The sequence below is a fragment of the Podarcis pityusensis genome (genome assembly GCF_964106645.2).
Source record: "Podarcis pityusensis genome assembly, chromosome: 10".
NCBI classification, from domain to species: Eukaryota; Metazoa; Chordata; class Lepidosauria; order Squamata; family Lacertidae; genus Podarcis; species Podarcis pityusensis.
In genome coordinates, this window is record NC_138035.1 from 39,441,633 (window position 1) to 39,457,477 (window position 15,845).

At 40.1% G+C, this 15,845-nt stretch overlaps 1 protein-coding gene across 1 annotated transcript in view; it reads left to right on the forward strand.

Annotated features, from left to right (window-relative positions):
- The first annotated feature begins 11,573 nt into the window (after positions 1-11,573).
- MGAT4C (MGAT4 family member C) overlaps positions 11,574-15,845 on the forward strand; it is a 335,593-nt gene continuing 331,321 nt past the window's right edge. Inside the window, exon 1 of the mRNA XM_080971494.1 lies at positions 11,574-11,932. The gene's annotated coding sequence lies outside the window, so the exon portion shown is untranslated. The remainder of the gene's footprint in view (positions 11,933-15,845) is intronic.

Below are 15,845 nucleotides of genomic sequence, written 5' to 3' on the forward strand. Positions count from 1 at the left end.
CCATTGTCTTATTTGGTATAGGACTGTTTCCTATATTCCTAAGACTCATTCCTGTTTCACTGTCTGCTATCTTGAGTGCCCCTCTTTCTGTGTAAAGCAAATCCATTAAGCCACAGCCCCCCAAAAGAGACAGAAATCTCCTCATGCATTATAGAGACAGGATATTGGGCTACCGCTGCTGGGCCAGGCTATCTGGTGTATAATTTAAAAGAGAACATTAAAAATGATAATCTAGGAAGGCCTTTTATCTCAGTAAGGTGTTTTGTGTTCAAAATGAAAGCTGAGTAATTGAGACCACTTATCTCAATTACCCAGTTTTCATTTGAACACAAAATTCTCCAACTTCTGCACAGCAGAGAGCAGATGACTGTTTTGAAAGGCCAATGCAAAAGTAATTTCCTAGATTTCGTCCCTCTTAATAAAAGGCCACAGCCAAATCTATTTTGTGCACGTATATGGCTATATCCAAACCCCGAAAGAACAAAAGTAACTGGGATATTTTAATAAACTGGGAGACCCAGCAACTCTCTTTATAAAGAGAGATTTAAAGAAAGCCAAGGGCTTCAGAGCCAGTGTTGCAGAGGACAGGGCATCTGTGGCTACCAAACGCTGCCCCTTCACCAGGCTCTTTCCATTTTAGCATCCAGTCCTCCACCTTTGGCTATAGTGCTGGTCAAATTGGTTGCAAACATTTTCCATCCATCAGCACACTGGCCTCGTGGATAGTGGTTTCCCTGCTCCCCTCTGTCTACTCAGTACTGCAGGGTTATCCAGCATGGTGATCTCCAGAGAGTGTTGGGTTCCAACTCCTATCAAGCCCAGCTAAGAGTCAGGGCTGATGTGAGTTACAGTCTAATTACACCTGAAAAGAACCAGATGGGACAAGCAGAAAGCATCTCGGACCCTTCTTTCTGGGTCCAAGAAAGCAGGGTCCAAGCTGCTTTCAAGGTATGGGACAAGTGGAAGTATGGATGAACCCTAGGTTACATGAACCACATTTGAAAGGAGGAGATGGGAAATTGAACAAGGAACAACGTGCTTAGGTGAACATCCTTTGACATCTTTGGGGATGACTGCAAGGGTGGCCTTCATTTGTAATGTGCTGTTGATTTCTTTTTGGTGCTCATTTGCTTCTATATTTCATATAATGAAATGCAAACACTGCCTATGTATTTAAAACAAATTAGCCTAGCCAGATTTTAGTCTCTTGAATCCTGTTTGGTCACCACCCTTTTGTCCAGTAGGGCAATTTAAGAACTTCATTTTCAAGATGAAAGTGGTGCTTCCTGCCCAGTCCACATACAAAAAGCTAAGTGCATTGCAGCAGTTTGGACTAGGTGACCCTTTGAGTCCCTTTCAACTCTACAGTTCTAGGATTCTATGGGTTGCAACTGAATAGTACTTCACTGCTGGCAATGGAACAGCCTCCTCTACCACTGAGTGCAGGGTATGCTACATCTTCTATTACCTGCCTTTGCCTCCTACCCTCCCCAGAGCATCTGCTGCCTGAGGAAGCTGCTTCATTCTGCCTCACTGTAGGGCTCGCTCTGTCGAACTGCAGCAATACAGATGTAGTAGCTCTGCCCCTCCAGTAATGCAACAAGAAGCCATTGGATGACAAACTGGGGCTTTCGCAACATATTTGATTACCAAAATATCATCCTGCTTTCTACACAAGGGAAGCAAATAATTTACTTCTAATGTAATTCTAGTTATTTATATTCATTAAAGCGCTATTAATGGACTTGAAAGCCTTGCAACCACTAAAATAGACTTCCACACCATAATCAACTAAGGTTAAGTGACTTTCCCCCAAATGAGGAAAAAGGAACATATCTATCTGGCTCAGAAAATTATTAAGCCATCTTTAACCATCCAGACTGCAGATCTTCCAATAAAGGAGTAATTTTGATATTCATTATTATGTTGGCCATTGGCCTCAACACCTGAAATGGAAAATGGACTGTAGCTTCTGCATTCATTGTGGAAATACAGTTAGAAAAGAGAATGGGACTGCCAGAGCGCTTTTGAATTGCCCCAAATCCCACTTATTTACCACTCATTAAGGATTACAATTTGCATCAGACTAGTCCCTACATACCACCTGCTATTTTAAATTTGATTAAATTTAATTAGGCAATCTGTTATGGCAAGAAGGGTCTCCCAAGGCGGTTTACAAAATAGCATAAAATCAGGGAACACCTTCAATCACATATCAAAGTACATGATATTTTGTTTCCTTACATACTTTTACTCTCATAAGACATTGTGACAGATCTAATGACAGAACTTTACTTGTTCTACTTCCAAGTGCATCTTATACATCACTGTTTAGTCAACAAAGAAAGTAGGTAGTCATACACACTTTCTTTAAAATGTGCTTTTTTTACCCTCTTCCTTCTGACCCCGAATGTTCTCTCCGTTCTCTCATGTATTCTAAGGTTTCCCTTCTGATTGAATTGTTTCAACACTCAGAGCACCTGTACAGCTTCTCTCCTGTGTGAATCATAGAATAATACAATTGTAGAATAGGAAAGGACCCCTATCATATCTCCTCTTGGTCTCCTCTTTTCCAGGTTAAACATACCCAACGCATTCAAACATTCCTCCTAAGACTTGGTTTCCCACCCTTTTATCATCTTGGTCACTTTCCTTGGCCAGGGTTGCCAACTCAAATAAAATATTGGGTGGCAGGTAAGCCCCGCCCTGTATAATTGATCACCCTCCTCCATTTTAATGGCAATGCACATCAACTTTGGTGAGGCCCATCCCCCTCAAATATGTTGGGGGGGAGGCAAAGGGACCTTGGCCCCTACATCCTCTGCACATATTCCAACTTATCAGTATCATTCTTAAATTGTGGCACCCAGAACTGGACATAGTATTCCAGGTGTGGTCTGATCAAGGCAGAATACAGCAGTACTATCACTTCCCTTGATCTGGACACTATGCTTCTATTGATGCAGCTTTGAATAGCATTAGCTTTTTTGCTGCTGCATCACACTGTTGACTCATGTCAAGCTTGTTATGACCCATAGATCCTTTTCAAATGTACAACTGGCAAGACAGGTATAGCCCATCTTATATTAATGCAGCAAATGGATCCAGAGACAAGAAAAGCTGCCTTGGTTATTTTTAAAGTTTTAAACCAGGAGTGGGGAACCTATTTCAGCTCAAGGGCCACAGATCATCACGGGAAACATTTCATGGGGCATCTGCTAGTAGTGGAGCTGAAAGGAAAAGTGGGCAGAGCAATGGGCGTGACGCTTATCCATGTACAATAGGCTACACACCAGCCACTCAAAAGTAAGAAGCTTTGACTCTCACACATGCAGTCAAAATAGCAGTTTCATCTGCCAAAGATGGCTGAATCAATAGTTTAGGCCCGCTAGCCTTGTGAGGCCCTGAGGCAATTTCCTCCCCTGAAAGAAGGGTTTGGGTAAGCATGCAGAATGGATAACGTTATACCAGAATTTCATTTAGCCTCACGGAATATTTCACAAACCTTATTGCTTCCCAAATTTGTGTGCATAAAATGAAATTAAATCTGCAAACCCTTAAGTGCCATTTCTCTTGCCTACTGTATTGCATATAACATAGCATGCTGTGGCGATGTCTGGTTTTTTGTGGCTAAAAATGCCTAATAATTAGATTCCAACATTCAAGTGTTGATTCTCCTAAGCTCATATCAGTAAAGAGCACTTGTATTTTGAACCTTTCATCTTAATGGTTTTGATGTTAGCAGGAAAGATAAATATGATTTCACTAGGCACTTATTTCCTTGGCACCATTAGATTATTTAGCCCTAACTATTAATTGCTACTGTCCATCAGACAACAGGAATCCTTGAGGGAACATTAAATCTTCCCGCTTTGTGTTTGTTTGTTTGTTTGTGTGTGCGTGTGTGGGTTTTACTAGCAGACTGTTCTCAGGGTGTTGTCTGCAAACATATTATAAAATAAATAGATTTTGAGTGAGGAGGGTGATGCAGCTTGCAGAGGAATTAGCAACTTTGAAGGCGCTGATAAATCAGATATAACTACACTCGAGGGATGAAATTGATATATGGTCCTCACACACAAAGCATGTCATTGCTACCTAGCAATGCAGTATTTGGGGGTGGGGGTGGGGAGAATTACCTGAACTATAAAATGCATTAGAAATTTGCAGATTACAATTTCCTTCACAATGTGGGTTGATATATTATAGAATAATGAAAGCTATAAAGTGAAATAAAAAAATAAATTGGTTCTGCACCTCAGGAGCACACCCAGAACACTGCATGGCTTTGGAACTATGGCTCAATTCAGACATGGTAGCTTGCCCTTCACAGGGAGTGGGCCTGGGCCTCACCTATGATGTCATATGTATGCAGCCGGAGCCACACAAATGACATCATAGGTGAGATGGCTGATGCACATTCCTGATACTCATAATCTTCTGCACTAGGGATGGTGAACCTGTGTCCTTCCAGATGTTGTTAGACTCGGATAGCCTTAGCCAGCTTGCTCAATGGTCGGGATAAATGGGGGTTGTAGTCTAACAGCACCAGGAGTCCATTAGGTTCCCATTCCTTTGTTTAGACCATCCTGGGAATAGGAGGGGTGACACACAACAGCTACCCTATCCAGGTCACACAAACCATTTGTTCATGTGCCTTTGTCCCTAAGATTATGGCAAGCTAAAGACATTTTGCTTCCTGATATCCTCTTACCAAGTCAAGATGCACAGTGCCCACATGCAAACCCCTTATCCCCCCCCTTGTTTTCTATATAGTTACCCTGATGGGTGACTGCAATGGCATATTGGGGGCTGCTGCTTTTGCCTTTCCTTCTTCTGCTTCAGAGATAGGGTTGGTTAAAGCCGTTTTCTGCCTGAGGCAGAGAAGCAAATGCCACCCCATCTCTGTCCAGAGGCACTGTGCCCAAGAAAAGCCATATTACATTGTTACCCAAAGGTAAAAACCCCACAAGCATCTCTCTACCTCCTTGCTAAAAAAAAATAATTAAAAAAATACAATTATAATACATTAAATAACTCAGTAATTTGCTGACCCTTCTTGACACCCTAATTCAGCTGCCTGGGCAGCCATCTAATGATAGGGCCAGCACAGCAATCCAACCCTCGATTGAAGCATATGCAATGTTATGGTTCAGTTCCAGAAGGCCAAAACCATTCAGGTTTGATACCTGTGGATTTCTGCACATCCATCACTATTGTTATGGTTGGCCCTGCCATGAGAAAACCAAATGGTTTTCCTGGTATTGAAGCCATTCAAATTGTTGCTGTGGTGGTGGTGGTTGTTACTATTATTGATTTATATCCCACATTTCCTCCATGGAGCTCAAGGTGGTATACCTGGTTCTCCCTTCTCTCCCTTTAATCTTCACAACAACACAGTGGGTAGGTTAGATTGAGAGACTGACTTGTCCAAGAGCTCTCCATGAGCTTCAGGGCTGGGTAAGCATAGATCTTGGTCCCCAAGACAATAGTCCAAAAATCTACATATTGCTGTGGCATCTAAAACAGGTGTAGAATGAAGGAGATGACAGTTGAGCCAATGAGGTGCTGTTTATTGAGAGTTACTAACAACAAGAAAAACAACACCTTAAAAACAACAACCTGTTGTGCTGTTATGAGACCCTTCTTCCGCAAGGAAAAATAAACTGTCTATGGTATTTAATGGTGCTAATGTAACTGGTGACCCTTTTTATTTGCTATTGTGACAGCATCATTAAATCAGATGATGAGGCTTCTCTTCAGGAAGTGAAAACTGCTTCTATAAAGTCTCTGTTGACTTTGTTTCTCATGGTTTCAAACCCAGCTAGCGCCACATTACTTTGACATTTCTGGTGGCTTTTGTTTAAGAAGATTGATTTTTTTAAAAAATGTGCCAATTGCCTGCTATGGTCTTTATTTCACTTACACTTGAATGTATATACAATATATTGTGGGGTTTCTTTTGTTTTATATACATACACTCAATTTGTCGCCGAAAGAAGCAATTTTATTTTCAGGTGGAAGAATGAAAATCCTGTGTGAATTTAATTCACAGCAGCCATAACAGTCAGGGAGTGCTAAAACAAGCTTGCTGTTTGCTAAGTAAATTTGGATCCATGGTGATTTCTCCCCACCCTGCACTTCCATCTGATCTTTTAACACTTTTTTTTTTTTTAAGCCTTATTTAATGATGTATTTATTTAAGGATAACCTAACTCTGTTCCTATTTAGGCATCAATGTTGTTGACCCCCCCCCCAAAAAAAACCCCCACAACAACAACCAAACCACACACCACCAAATTTGTTCCCTATTGGCCTTTAAGCATCATTCCCAAGGTGACACTCTGATGTGTAAAGATCTTTCCCATTCTAATTGATTCAAGAGGGTTCTTGAAGCTTCTCTGTGTGATACAAGCCAGTGCAAGCTGGAAGTTTCTAGCTGACATGCAAGCTTCTGTTCCGCCTAGAAACAGGCAGAAGGTTCCTGATGTTTGGGTTATTCCTTCAGAGAAGTTGAACAGCTGGTTTGAACTGGTACAAAAATCGCTTTCACTCAGGGTCATGCTGACTATAATAACAGGCCAGAAGGAGCCTGGCTTTCACCTTTCTTTCATTTCCTTCTGTTGTGGTGTTCTGTACATAGTATGCTTAGAGTTAAATTTACAATAAGACTAAAACCTTAAGTTACAATATGCTCATTCCTGCCAACCTAGCAGTTCGAAAGGACGCAACGCCCCCCCCCCCCAAGTTCAAGTAGATAAATAGGTACCGCTCCGGCGGGAAGGTAAATGGCGTTTCCATGCGCTGCTCTTGTTTCGGTGTTCTGTTGCGCCAGAAGCAGCTTAGTCATGCTGGCCACGTGACCTGGAAAAACTGTCTGCGGACAAACGCCAGCTCCCTTGGCCTGTAAAGTGAGATGAGTGCCACAACCCCCAAGTTGTCCGCAACTGGACTTAACAGTCAGGGGTCCTTTACCTTTACCTTTTTAAGTTAAGTCTGTTGCAACTGGGTTTCTTATGGACAGCACCAATCCTGAATATGTTGGATTTATGACCATTATGCTCATTTACCTTCAGTAGCGGTACAGTGGTACCTCGGGTTACATTCACTTCAGGTTACATATGCTTCAGGTTACAGACTCTGCCAACCCATAAATATTACCTCGGGTTAAGAACTTTGCTTCAGGATGAGATGAGAACAGAAATCGTGCTCCGGCGGCGCGGCGGCAGCGGGAGGCCCCATTAGCTAAAGTGGTGCTTCAGGTTAAGAACAGTTTCAGGTTAAGAACGGACCTCCGGAACGAATTAAGTACTTAACCCGAGGTACCACTGTACTAAACTCTGGTCTATTTTTGGGAATCCTGCAACATGTTTCAGTTCTTTACTCTGCTAATAATTATATGTTGGAGTGCTGCTTTGGATCAATATGAGTAGAATTCATGTCACTTTATAGATGTTCTCTTTTGCTGCTCTAAATTAGCACCATGCCAGTCTTCCATTCAAATACTTTCCCATTTTACATGGTTGAATCTGTGTATATTGGACATATTCAGCAGATCATAGCTAAGTTCTCTGATGGAGCAACCCAAATCCCTCATCAGCTTCTTGGATGAAGCAAGAGGTCTTTGACCTCCACTGGTAGGGGAGCTCCACTGTTGCCAGGCAAGCTCTACCATCAGACTGTGAGGACATCCTACTGGTGAGGAATGTCCCATTGCACCTCTCTAAGTGGCAGAAAGGTGGAAGCTACCTCCAGTGGCATCCTTGCCAGTAACAAATGGGCAGAAACCCATGAAACAGGGCATTTCAGGAGAGAGGGGTGGGTGGGTCAGCACAGGTTCTTTTGGATCCTGTGTGAGCTTTGCTGCCATCACATGACATAGCAGAAGGGCATTCCCCCCCTGCTACAACACCTTCCAGTGTGGCTTCCATGAGTGCTGGTCAGGGGTTGGGACTGAGCCCTGAATTTCCACAGGCATTGTCGCAAAATATAGTTTCCCACCCACGTTATCACAATTGTTCAGCACAAAGTTCTAAGGCAACACTATTCTGTGCTTTTTATCTTATTTTATGAAAATATTAGTAATGTACTAGGTAGCAATTTACTGTTGGGCCAGATTGCTGTTAAATGCTGCAGTGTATTTATTTAGCTGTAATGACAGTGTTGGGCATGAAAACTGCAAGTGGGAGGGAATCAAATATTGTCATTTTGTAGGAGGAGCATTGAAGAGTACAAAGCCAATTCTGCTTCCTGTACTGTCACCCAAATTCACATCTCTCTGTGCATTTGGCATGCACGTACGTCTCGTGTGCATTGTGTCTGTGTGTGATCTTTTCCTTCAGTGAAAATAGCTGAAAGGGGGCACAATAAATGTAAATGCAGGTCATTTTTTTCCAGGAGGGGGGATTCTTAGCTGTACATTGAAGCTTTTTCACCTAGAACTGATTATTATTATTATTATTGGAATGAGTAGTTGTCCGTAAAAGAGTGCACTGAAGATTCAATGGTATTTAGTGACAAAATGCATTTCTATGAAAACTGAAGGGGGGAGATTTATGAAACTGGAATTTCATTGATGGTTTCGCTATCATCCATTTTGTTAGGATCCTTTGCTATACATGAATTCAGGGTGGATTACAATACAGAAGCAATCACAAGGTGGCCTCTTTGAAGTATAGAGCCAGGTTTAAGGTGTAGTGTAGATCCAGGTTTTAATTGTAAGCTATTTTGTAATTTGAATTTTTACAAAGAAAAGCAGAATACAGTGGTACCTCAGGTTAAGAATTTAATTCGTTCTGGAGCTCTGTTCTTAACCTGAAACTGTTCTTAACCTGAAGCACCACTTTAGCTAATGGGGCCTCCTGCTGCTGCCACGCCACCACTGCACGATTTCTGTTCTCATCCTGAAGCAAAGTTCTTAACCCGAGATAATATTTCTGGGTTAGCGGAGTCTGTAACCTGAAGCGTATGTAACCTGAAGAGTCTGTAACCCAAGGTACCACTGTACAATAAAAAAATAAAGAGCCACTGAATGATTCTCTATCTACATCACTGATTCTTGCACAGTTATATTTAAAATGTCTTCCCTCTCTATTTGTCTAGATATGCCATTGTAATAGATGAAATTATTTTTGTTATTATTAATGTTTTTACCTTGCTATTCTGATCTTTACACATCATTCAGCAAATCAAAATCACGACAAAACATCAAAAAATAAGATGCAGCAAAATACAATTAAATGCAAGCCAGGATTATATTGGTCAGCTAAACATTTCATTTACATTGAGCTGTTTTGTTTTTTTTTAAAGAAAAGCAAAAATGGGTGCTATTATTAGGACTAAACTTAAATGGAAGGGAGAAAGCATACAGCCAAGATTAAGGCTGCAGTCTCGAACACAGGTACTTGGGACATCAGCCCCACTGAATTCAGAAGGACTTAAATGTTTATGGTGTTTCCAGGTAAACCCCTATAAGGACTATACTGTTAATCTTCCTTGCATGTTTGGTCTATGGGGAAATGAATAGATGTTACATAACAACAGTACTTCATACATGGACCCCTGTATCTTTGTTGATGGTTGGAAGTTGGAGAGCCCTTCAGGCATAAGAAGGAAATAGAAATGTTAATTGAGCGAAACTTTCCCCTGCTGACCTTTATCTTTACTTAATGTTTCAGCATCACGATGCAAAGAACTGAAGATGCCTATCTACCTTCCAGTGCTGATCTTTGAAATGTAAGGACCATTCAGATTTATTTTTATATTTGAAATGTGTAGAGTTCAATGTGCTTCCACTTGACTTGACTGAAGTCATTAGTCTTATCAGTTATGTTGGTTCCATGAAAACTATTTGTGAGCTGCTCAGAGAACTTTTGTTTGTTTGTTTTTTTGCTAATGGGTGATATAGAAATGCTGTGAATAAGTAAAGAGATAGAGAAAACCCCCACAAGGAGAGGCTTTGCTTCCACAGTTAAGATTAATTCAGCCATTCCATATATATTTTATTATGTATTGTTGAGAGAGCATAACTGAACTTCATTTTGTTTAGCCCTAATGACTTGCAGGCCCTCAAGCGACTAGGCCTGAATAATGCAAGGCTGAAACACCATGCTTTCAACAGCACAATGGCTTTTATTCCGGCTACTACACAGCTAAAACATGGATGACTGAGACAGTCAGACAATGAGAGACTGAGAGTGGGGGATACCAGAGATGTGAGGCTACATATAACCATACATTTAAACAGTGTTTTGTTTTTTTTCTGGGGTGGGACGCAGGGGTACGCATACCCCTAAACATTTTGTGAACGTAATGGGAGAAGAAACTAAAAAATTAAAATTTTTAGTTTATTCTCTAGCGCAGTGAATCATCAGTTCCATTGCTACCCCCGATGGTGGCCCTTTGTCCATTTGCTGTATTTATTTTTCCTGATTTGAACAATGAAGTGGTGCTGTTCTTAAGTGAAAATGAGAGTACCCCTAAACTTTTTTAAAGAAAAAAAAGCACTGCATTTAAAGCACATATAAAGCACCTTCCCAAAGAATCCTGGGAACAGGTAGATTGTCATGGGTGCTAGAAATTATAGCCCTGTGAAGGGTAAACTACAGTTTGCAAGATTATTAGGGGGATACTTTAAATATATGGTGTTTATGAAGCCTAAGATCGGACAGGAAAGTGACTTATTAAACATTAAGCATGCACATATATTTCATCACTAAAGTCCTCTTCAAGCTTTATTTAAAGTGAGTTAGCACATGAGGAGCAATTGGGGCTGAATACAATAGCTCTGCCCTCTCACTCATTATTTACTGCTTCCACCTCATGGAAGCCAACTGTCTGTAATGGGAATATGTATCTGTGTGTCAGGATTCAGCCTGGACTGGACACTGGACCTGAGAATCTCCGCATCACCAGTGACCCTGAGGAGCTATTGGATCTGGACATCCATGCCCCAGGACTGGAAATTCCCAACCAGCTGCCTGGGTTTCTGGTTAGCTCTCAGGACTGCCACCCAACTTTCCCCTCATGCTTCATGTAAAAAATAATGGGAGATTCTCAATAATGCTTATTTCTTTGTACATGTGGTTGGGATTCCTTTGTTTTTGATTCGAAAGCATAACAAGCCTCTGCCCCTCCCCCTCCCCCAAAATAAGTGTTCTATAATGAGTCATTACCCTAATTTCTGGATTATTATATTTGTAAAGACATAGTAAAGTGTGCTTGTGTGGCGGGAAATAAATCTTAGGTTAAAAGTCTGAAGAGCATGAAAGACACACTCAAGTGCAAAAGTGGAAATTGACTACCTTTTAAGCTATTGAACAAAGCTGTAAAAAGATCCAAGATACCATTTCTGTACCTTGAAAAGTTGAAGTGCTCTATTTAGATAGAAATATATAGCCCAATAACATGTTTTCTGACCTGTAGCTTGAAAGAAAGCAACAGTAAAATGAATTTCATGCCAGCAGACACTTTTTAAAAACTAGACTTAGCTTCAGTCACATTAGCTTAGATAATGGGGAAAAATTTTCTTCATTGAAATGCTCTCTGTAGCTTAAGAAGAACTCGCTGAGGCAGCCTGCCATCTAGCTTTTTCACAGCAAAACAGACTTTCAGACTGCAGATGAGAGAGTCAGGAGCAGAGACAATTTTAACTTAGCCATCCCTAATTTATCTCAAGCCTTTTTCTATTTATCTTCACTGCTGTATGCACACTGGAACACCAGGCTGCCGTCCTCTGGGAAACAGAACGCAACCAGGAATCTTGGAGAGGTGTCACAGCCTGAGAAATATTCAAATTGCACTGATTTTCTCCTGGAGTACTGAGCAGAAGGAATGAAACTCTCCATCAAGTCCCTGCTTTGCAGGCAATAGATCAGAGGATATTGTCAGTTTTCTTGATGGATTATTGTTATTGGGCAGGTTCTTCCTGAAGGTAGGTAGTTACTCTCTCCATTCATTAACTATGCTGTTTATCAGAAAATGATTTAATGGGCTGGCAATCCAAATATGTTCAAGCAAATGTTAAGTAAGTAACCTCTATTGATTGAATGATGATGGTACTTTATTGCAGCATGGTTGCAGGTAAAATACTCTGAACTGCTTACTATTGGTCTGTATCTCCTACCGTACCATAAAATGCTCTGTCAGCAAACACACACACACACACACACACACACACACACACCTGCAAGCTGTCTTAGTATAAGTTCACATTGGCTGCCCTGATAATTTTTCTACAATGAATCATAGCATTGAGACTGAGAAAACATTTTGGGGGGAAGCAGATACCCATCTATGACTGTTGATACTGGTGGGTTGAACAAAATGGTAGAATGCTTCCGAGAAGCTCGGAAAAGTTTCGCAAGTACATGAATTATTTTCAGTGGTTCAGTATGTTCTGAGGTATTACAAGTCATTTAATATCAAGACATTTCATCAAATATGATAAACGTGACTGGCGTTTGCCTTCCTAATTTCAGAAGCATCCCGATAAAAGTTTATTATGCAGCCAAGGACATGAATGCATTAAAAATCTACAGGAGTAGTAAAATAATAGTAATAACAAAGTTCTGTGTGACTTAAGAAGACTTTTAAGCATGTGGTGCTTTGGGTAGACCCCCCCTTTTTTTAAAAAAGGAAAGAAATAGGGATCATTTTACTGTGTTGCAGAGAAGTCAGCATTCAAACTGTTTCAAGGTTCTGCTTGCTGGAAATGACAGCAATTGCATTCAGGCTGAGATTGGTGTATCATGAAATTATTCTTGATGTAACATTGCTGGCTTCAGCGTGTGTGTGTCAGCAGTGAGACACATATATTCTAAGGAGATGTAGGAAAGGAACCCGGGAGGGAAACCTGATAGTTGAAATGATGCACAGATGTCCTTTTTCTGTTTTTCAGCATGATATTTCATGCTTACAGATCATACTAAAGCTCCTTTTCTTCCAACACATTGCTGGCATGCCTCTTAAAATATATGACTAAATAGGTCATATCTGGAGTTTCTGACACCGCTGGTGGGATGAATCGACTAGCTACAAGTTGACACATGTTAGCTGTGCTTTCTAATTTGTTTATAGAACTGATATTGTCAGTTCATGGAAAAGACATGGCAAATCACGTTTGTCAGGCGAAAGAATAATAACAGAGAAGATGGAAGAGCCAGAAGCACTAAGTGGACATCTTAAATCACCATCCTTTGGTGAATATTTAACATTTCAGAAGTAATTATGATAAGGAAGATTATGTGCTGGGCTTTGGCATGTCATACTTTTGAAACTTCTTTTACAACTAGAGACTTTAGATGGAAAAGAGACGTGAAGTAGAGATAAAGGGAACTGATTTCCCCTCAGGTGCTATGACTTCTAAATTGGGAGCTGGGGTGCTAGCCTGTGGCCCTACAGGTGTTGTTGGACTCCAGCTCCCATCAGCACCAGTTAACTTGCTTGGCTAATGGTCAAGGATGATGGAAGTTGTAGTACATTGGCATCTAGTGATCCACAGCTTATCCACTCCTTCTCCAAAACATGTCCCCTTCCACTGAGATTGTAGGAATTGTGACAAAATGAGGTTGACTAACCCATCTTAGAGGTTCCTGTCTTTAGGAAACATCACTCAACTTTTCCTTTTGTATCTTTTGTAAGAGGCATGTCTTCTTTTTCAAAATATTTAACAACATTTTTAAAAATTGAACTTCTTATTGATTTATAAGGCACTCCTTGAAGGTTTGACATTTGGAGTATTTCAGAAAATCTAATCTGACAGGTTGTCCTCAACTCACCTCCTACACTAGCATGGCTGTACTCAACTAACTCTTAAAGGTTTGAACTTTCTCAAAATACAAGCAGGCGATTACTTTTCTTTGAAAATGCTTTCATAGTGTAAAGTATCTCTGGTCTGGCATGCGAAAGTCAGGTCCAATCCCTTGTACTCTCAGTTCAAAGGAGCAGATGATATGTCAAACCTTGTCTAAGACCCTGGAGAGTTGTTTGTTACCCATCAGAGTGGACAATACTGACTCAGAAGGAACGTATTAGGGATAAGATTCCCTAGGAGATGTTAAGCTGCGGATACTGTCAAATATGACATGCATCCTGAGGTGGTGCAGTTGTGTGAAAGGTGTAACACATGTCCCACTGAGTGTTTGATTTGTGTCCTCCTTCTACTGATGTTATTTGGATTCAGGATATAAAGATGTTTTTATTTTGTTTTTGGTCTTGACTCCATGAAACCTCAAGTGAAATCTGTGATGGTTTTCAGATCACAGATGTGCCACTTCTGTCACAGTATGATTTTATTTGTAAAATACAGAGAATAATGCTTGGGGAGATGCCATATGTCAGTGATGGTCAAACACATAGCTGGGGTCAGGTCAAGGTTCATTCTCTAGAATCTCAAAACTTTGAAACCCTTCCTTCTCAAGAGAAAGAAAATTTTCATGGTAGTATGTATCTGTTTTTCTATCACAGTGACTTTTCTTACCATTCCTTATAATTAAATATGAATATGTAGGCAAATAATTCCATTATCAGATACCAGCTGCTTATACCAAGAACTGATTTGAATATTGTAATCAGAACTCACTTCGTAATTATCCTCTTAATTTATTTACTATTAAGTAACCAAGATTCTCAAATGAATCATGGCTATGAACATCAAAAGTGTGGATTCCTTACTTTCAGGCATTGAATAATTTTCATTGTATACTGACTCTTGGGATTTTTGTTAAAAACTTTTGGAAATATTTCCATTTTATTCTGATGCTACAGTAGTGTTTTGCCTTCATAACAAATTACTGAGGTGAAAGACATAAAGGAAATATATGATGATAAAAGTGATTCATTTTTAAGGATGCACTGCTGCTTTCGTGTCTTCGATTCAGTTGTCTGTAGTAAGTCTGTGTGATATTACATGAATATCTTCATAAACTGATATATTTCCTTTATAAAATTTAAACCAGTGTTAAATTTAATAAGCGATACCCAACAGAATCATACTCCAGAACCAATGGAGTTTTGTTTTGTTTAAGAAAAAGGTCACAAGACTTGGAATATACTTAGCATTGAATATCAACCGCTATTTGGGAGACTAATGGGAAAATGAAACAGGCAAAGTAGCTTTCCCATACCAGTCACTATTACTTTTATTATAATCATTTGTTTAAAAATACAAGATTCAGGTAGGTAGCCATGTTGGTCTAATGCAGTCAAAATAAATTAAAACATTAAAACATTGTCCATTAGCACCTTAGAGATCAACTAAGTTTGTTCTGGGTATAAGCTTTCGTGTGCATGCACACTTCTTCAGATACCTGAAGTATCTGAAGTATCTGAAGAAGTGTGCATTCACACAAAAGCTTATACCCAGAACAAACTTCTTTGGTCTCTAAGCTGCTACTGGAATTTTTTTATTTTTTTATTTTTTAATTATTATTTATTAAAAATACAAAATAGGGAACACTATAAGGCTTCTGTATGGAAGTGTTTTGCAAGTAGCAGATTACACTCTTTCCAGCCCAAATGGTCACTAGATATGCAATGAATTGGAAACCCCAAAAAGCCGGTACACAAAGTATTTACTCTTTTTTTAAAAAAAGCCTTCCTTCAGCAAAGGATACTTTCGAATGCATGAAGCACTTTCTCAGAACCATTCCAGCACTTGCAGAATAACCATCAAGTAGCCTCTTGCCGCACTTCACACCCCATATCCAAAACTGGGTGGAGCAATTGACTCATGGTGTTTGAGCTTGACTTTGGTGGAACTCAGCAGACGTAAATCGAAAGGATCTGTTTTAGATCTGCTGTTGACTAGGATGACCTATAGCAAACCTAAAATGGATAACGTGGTG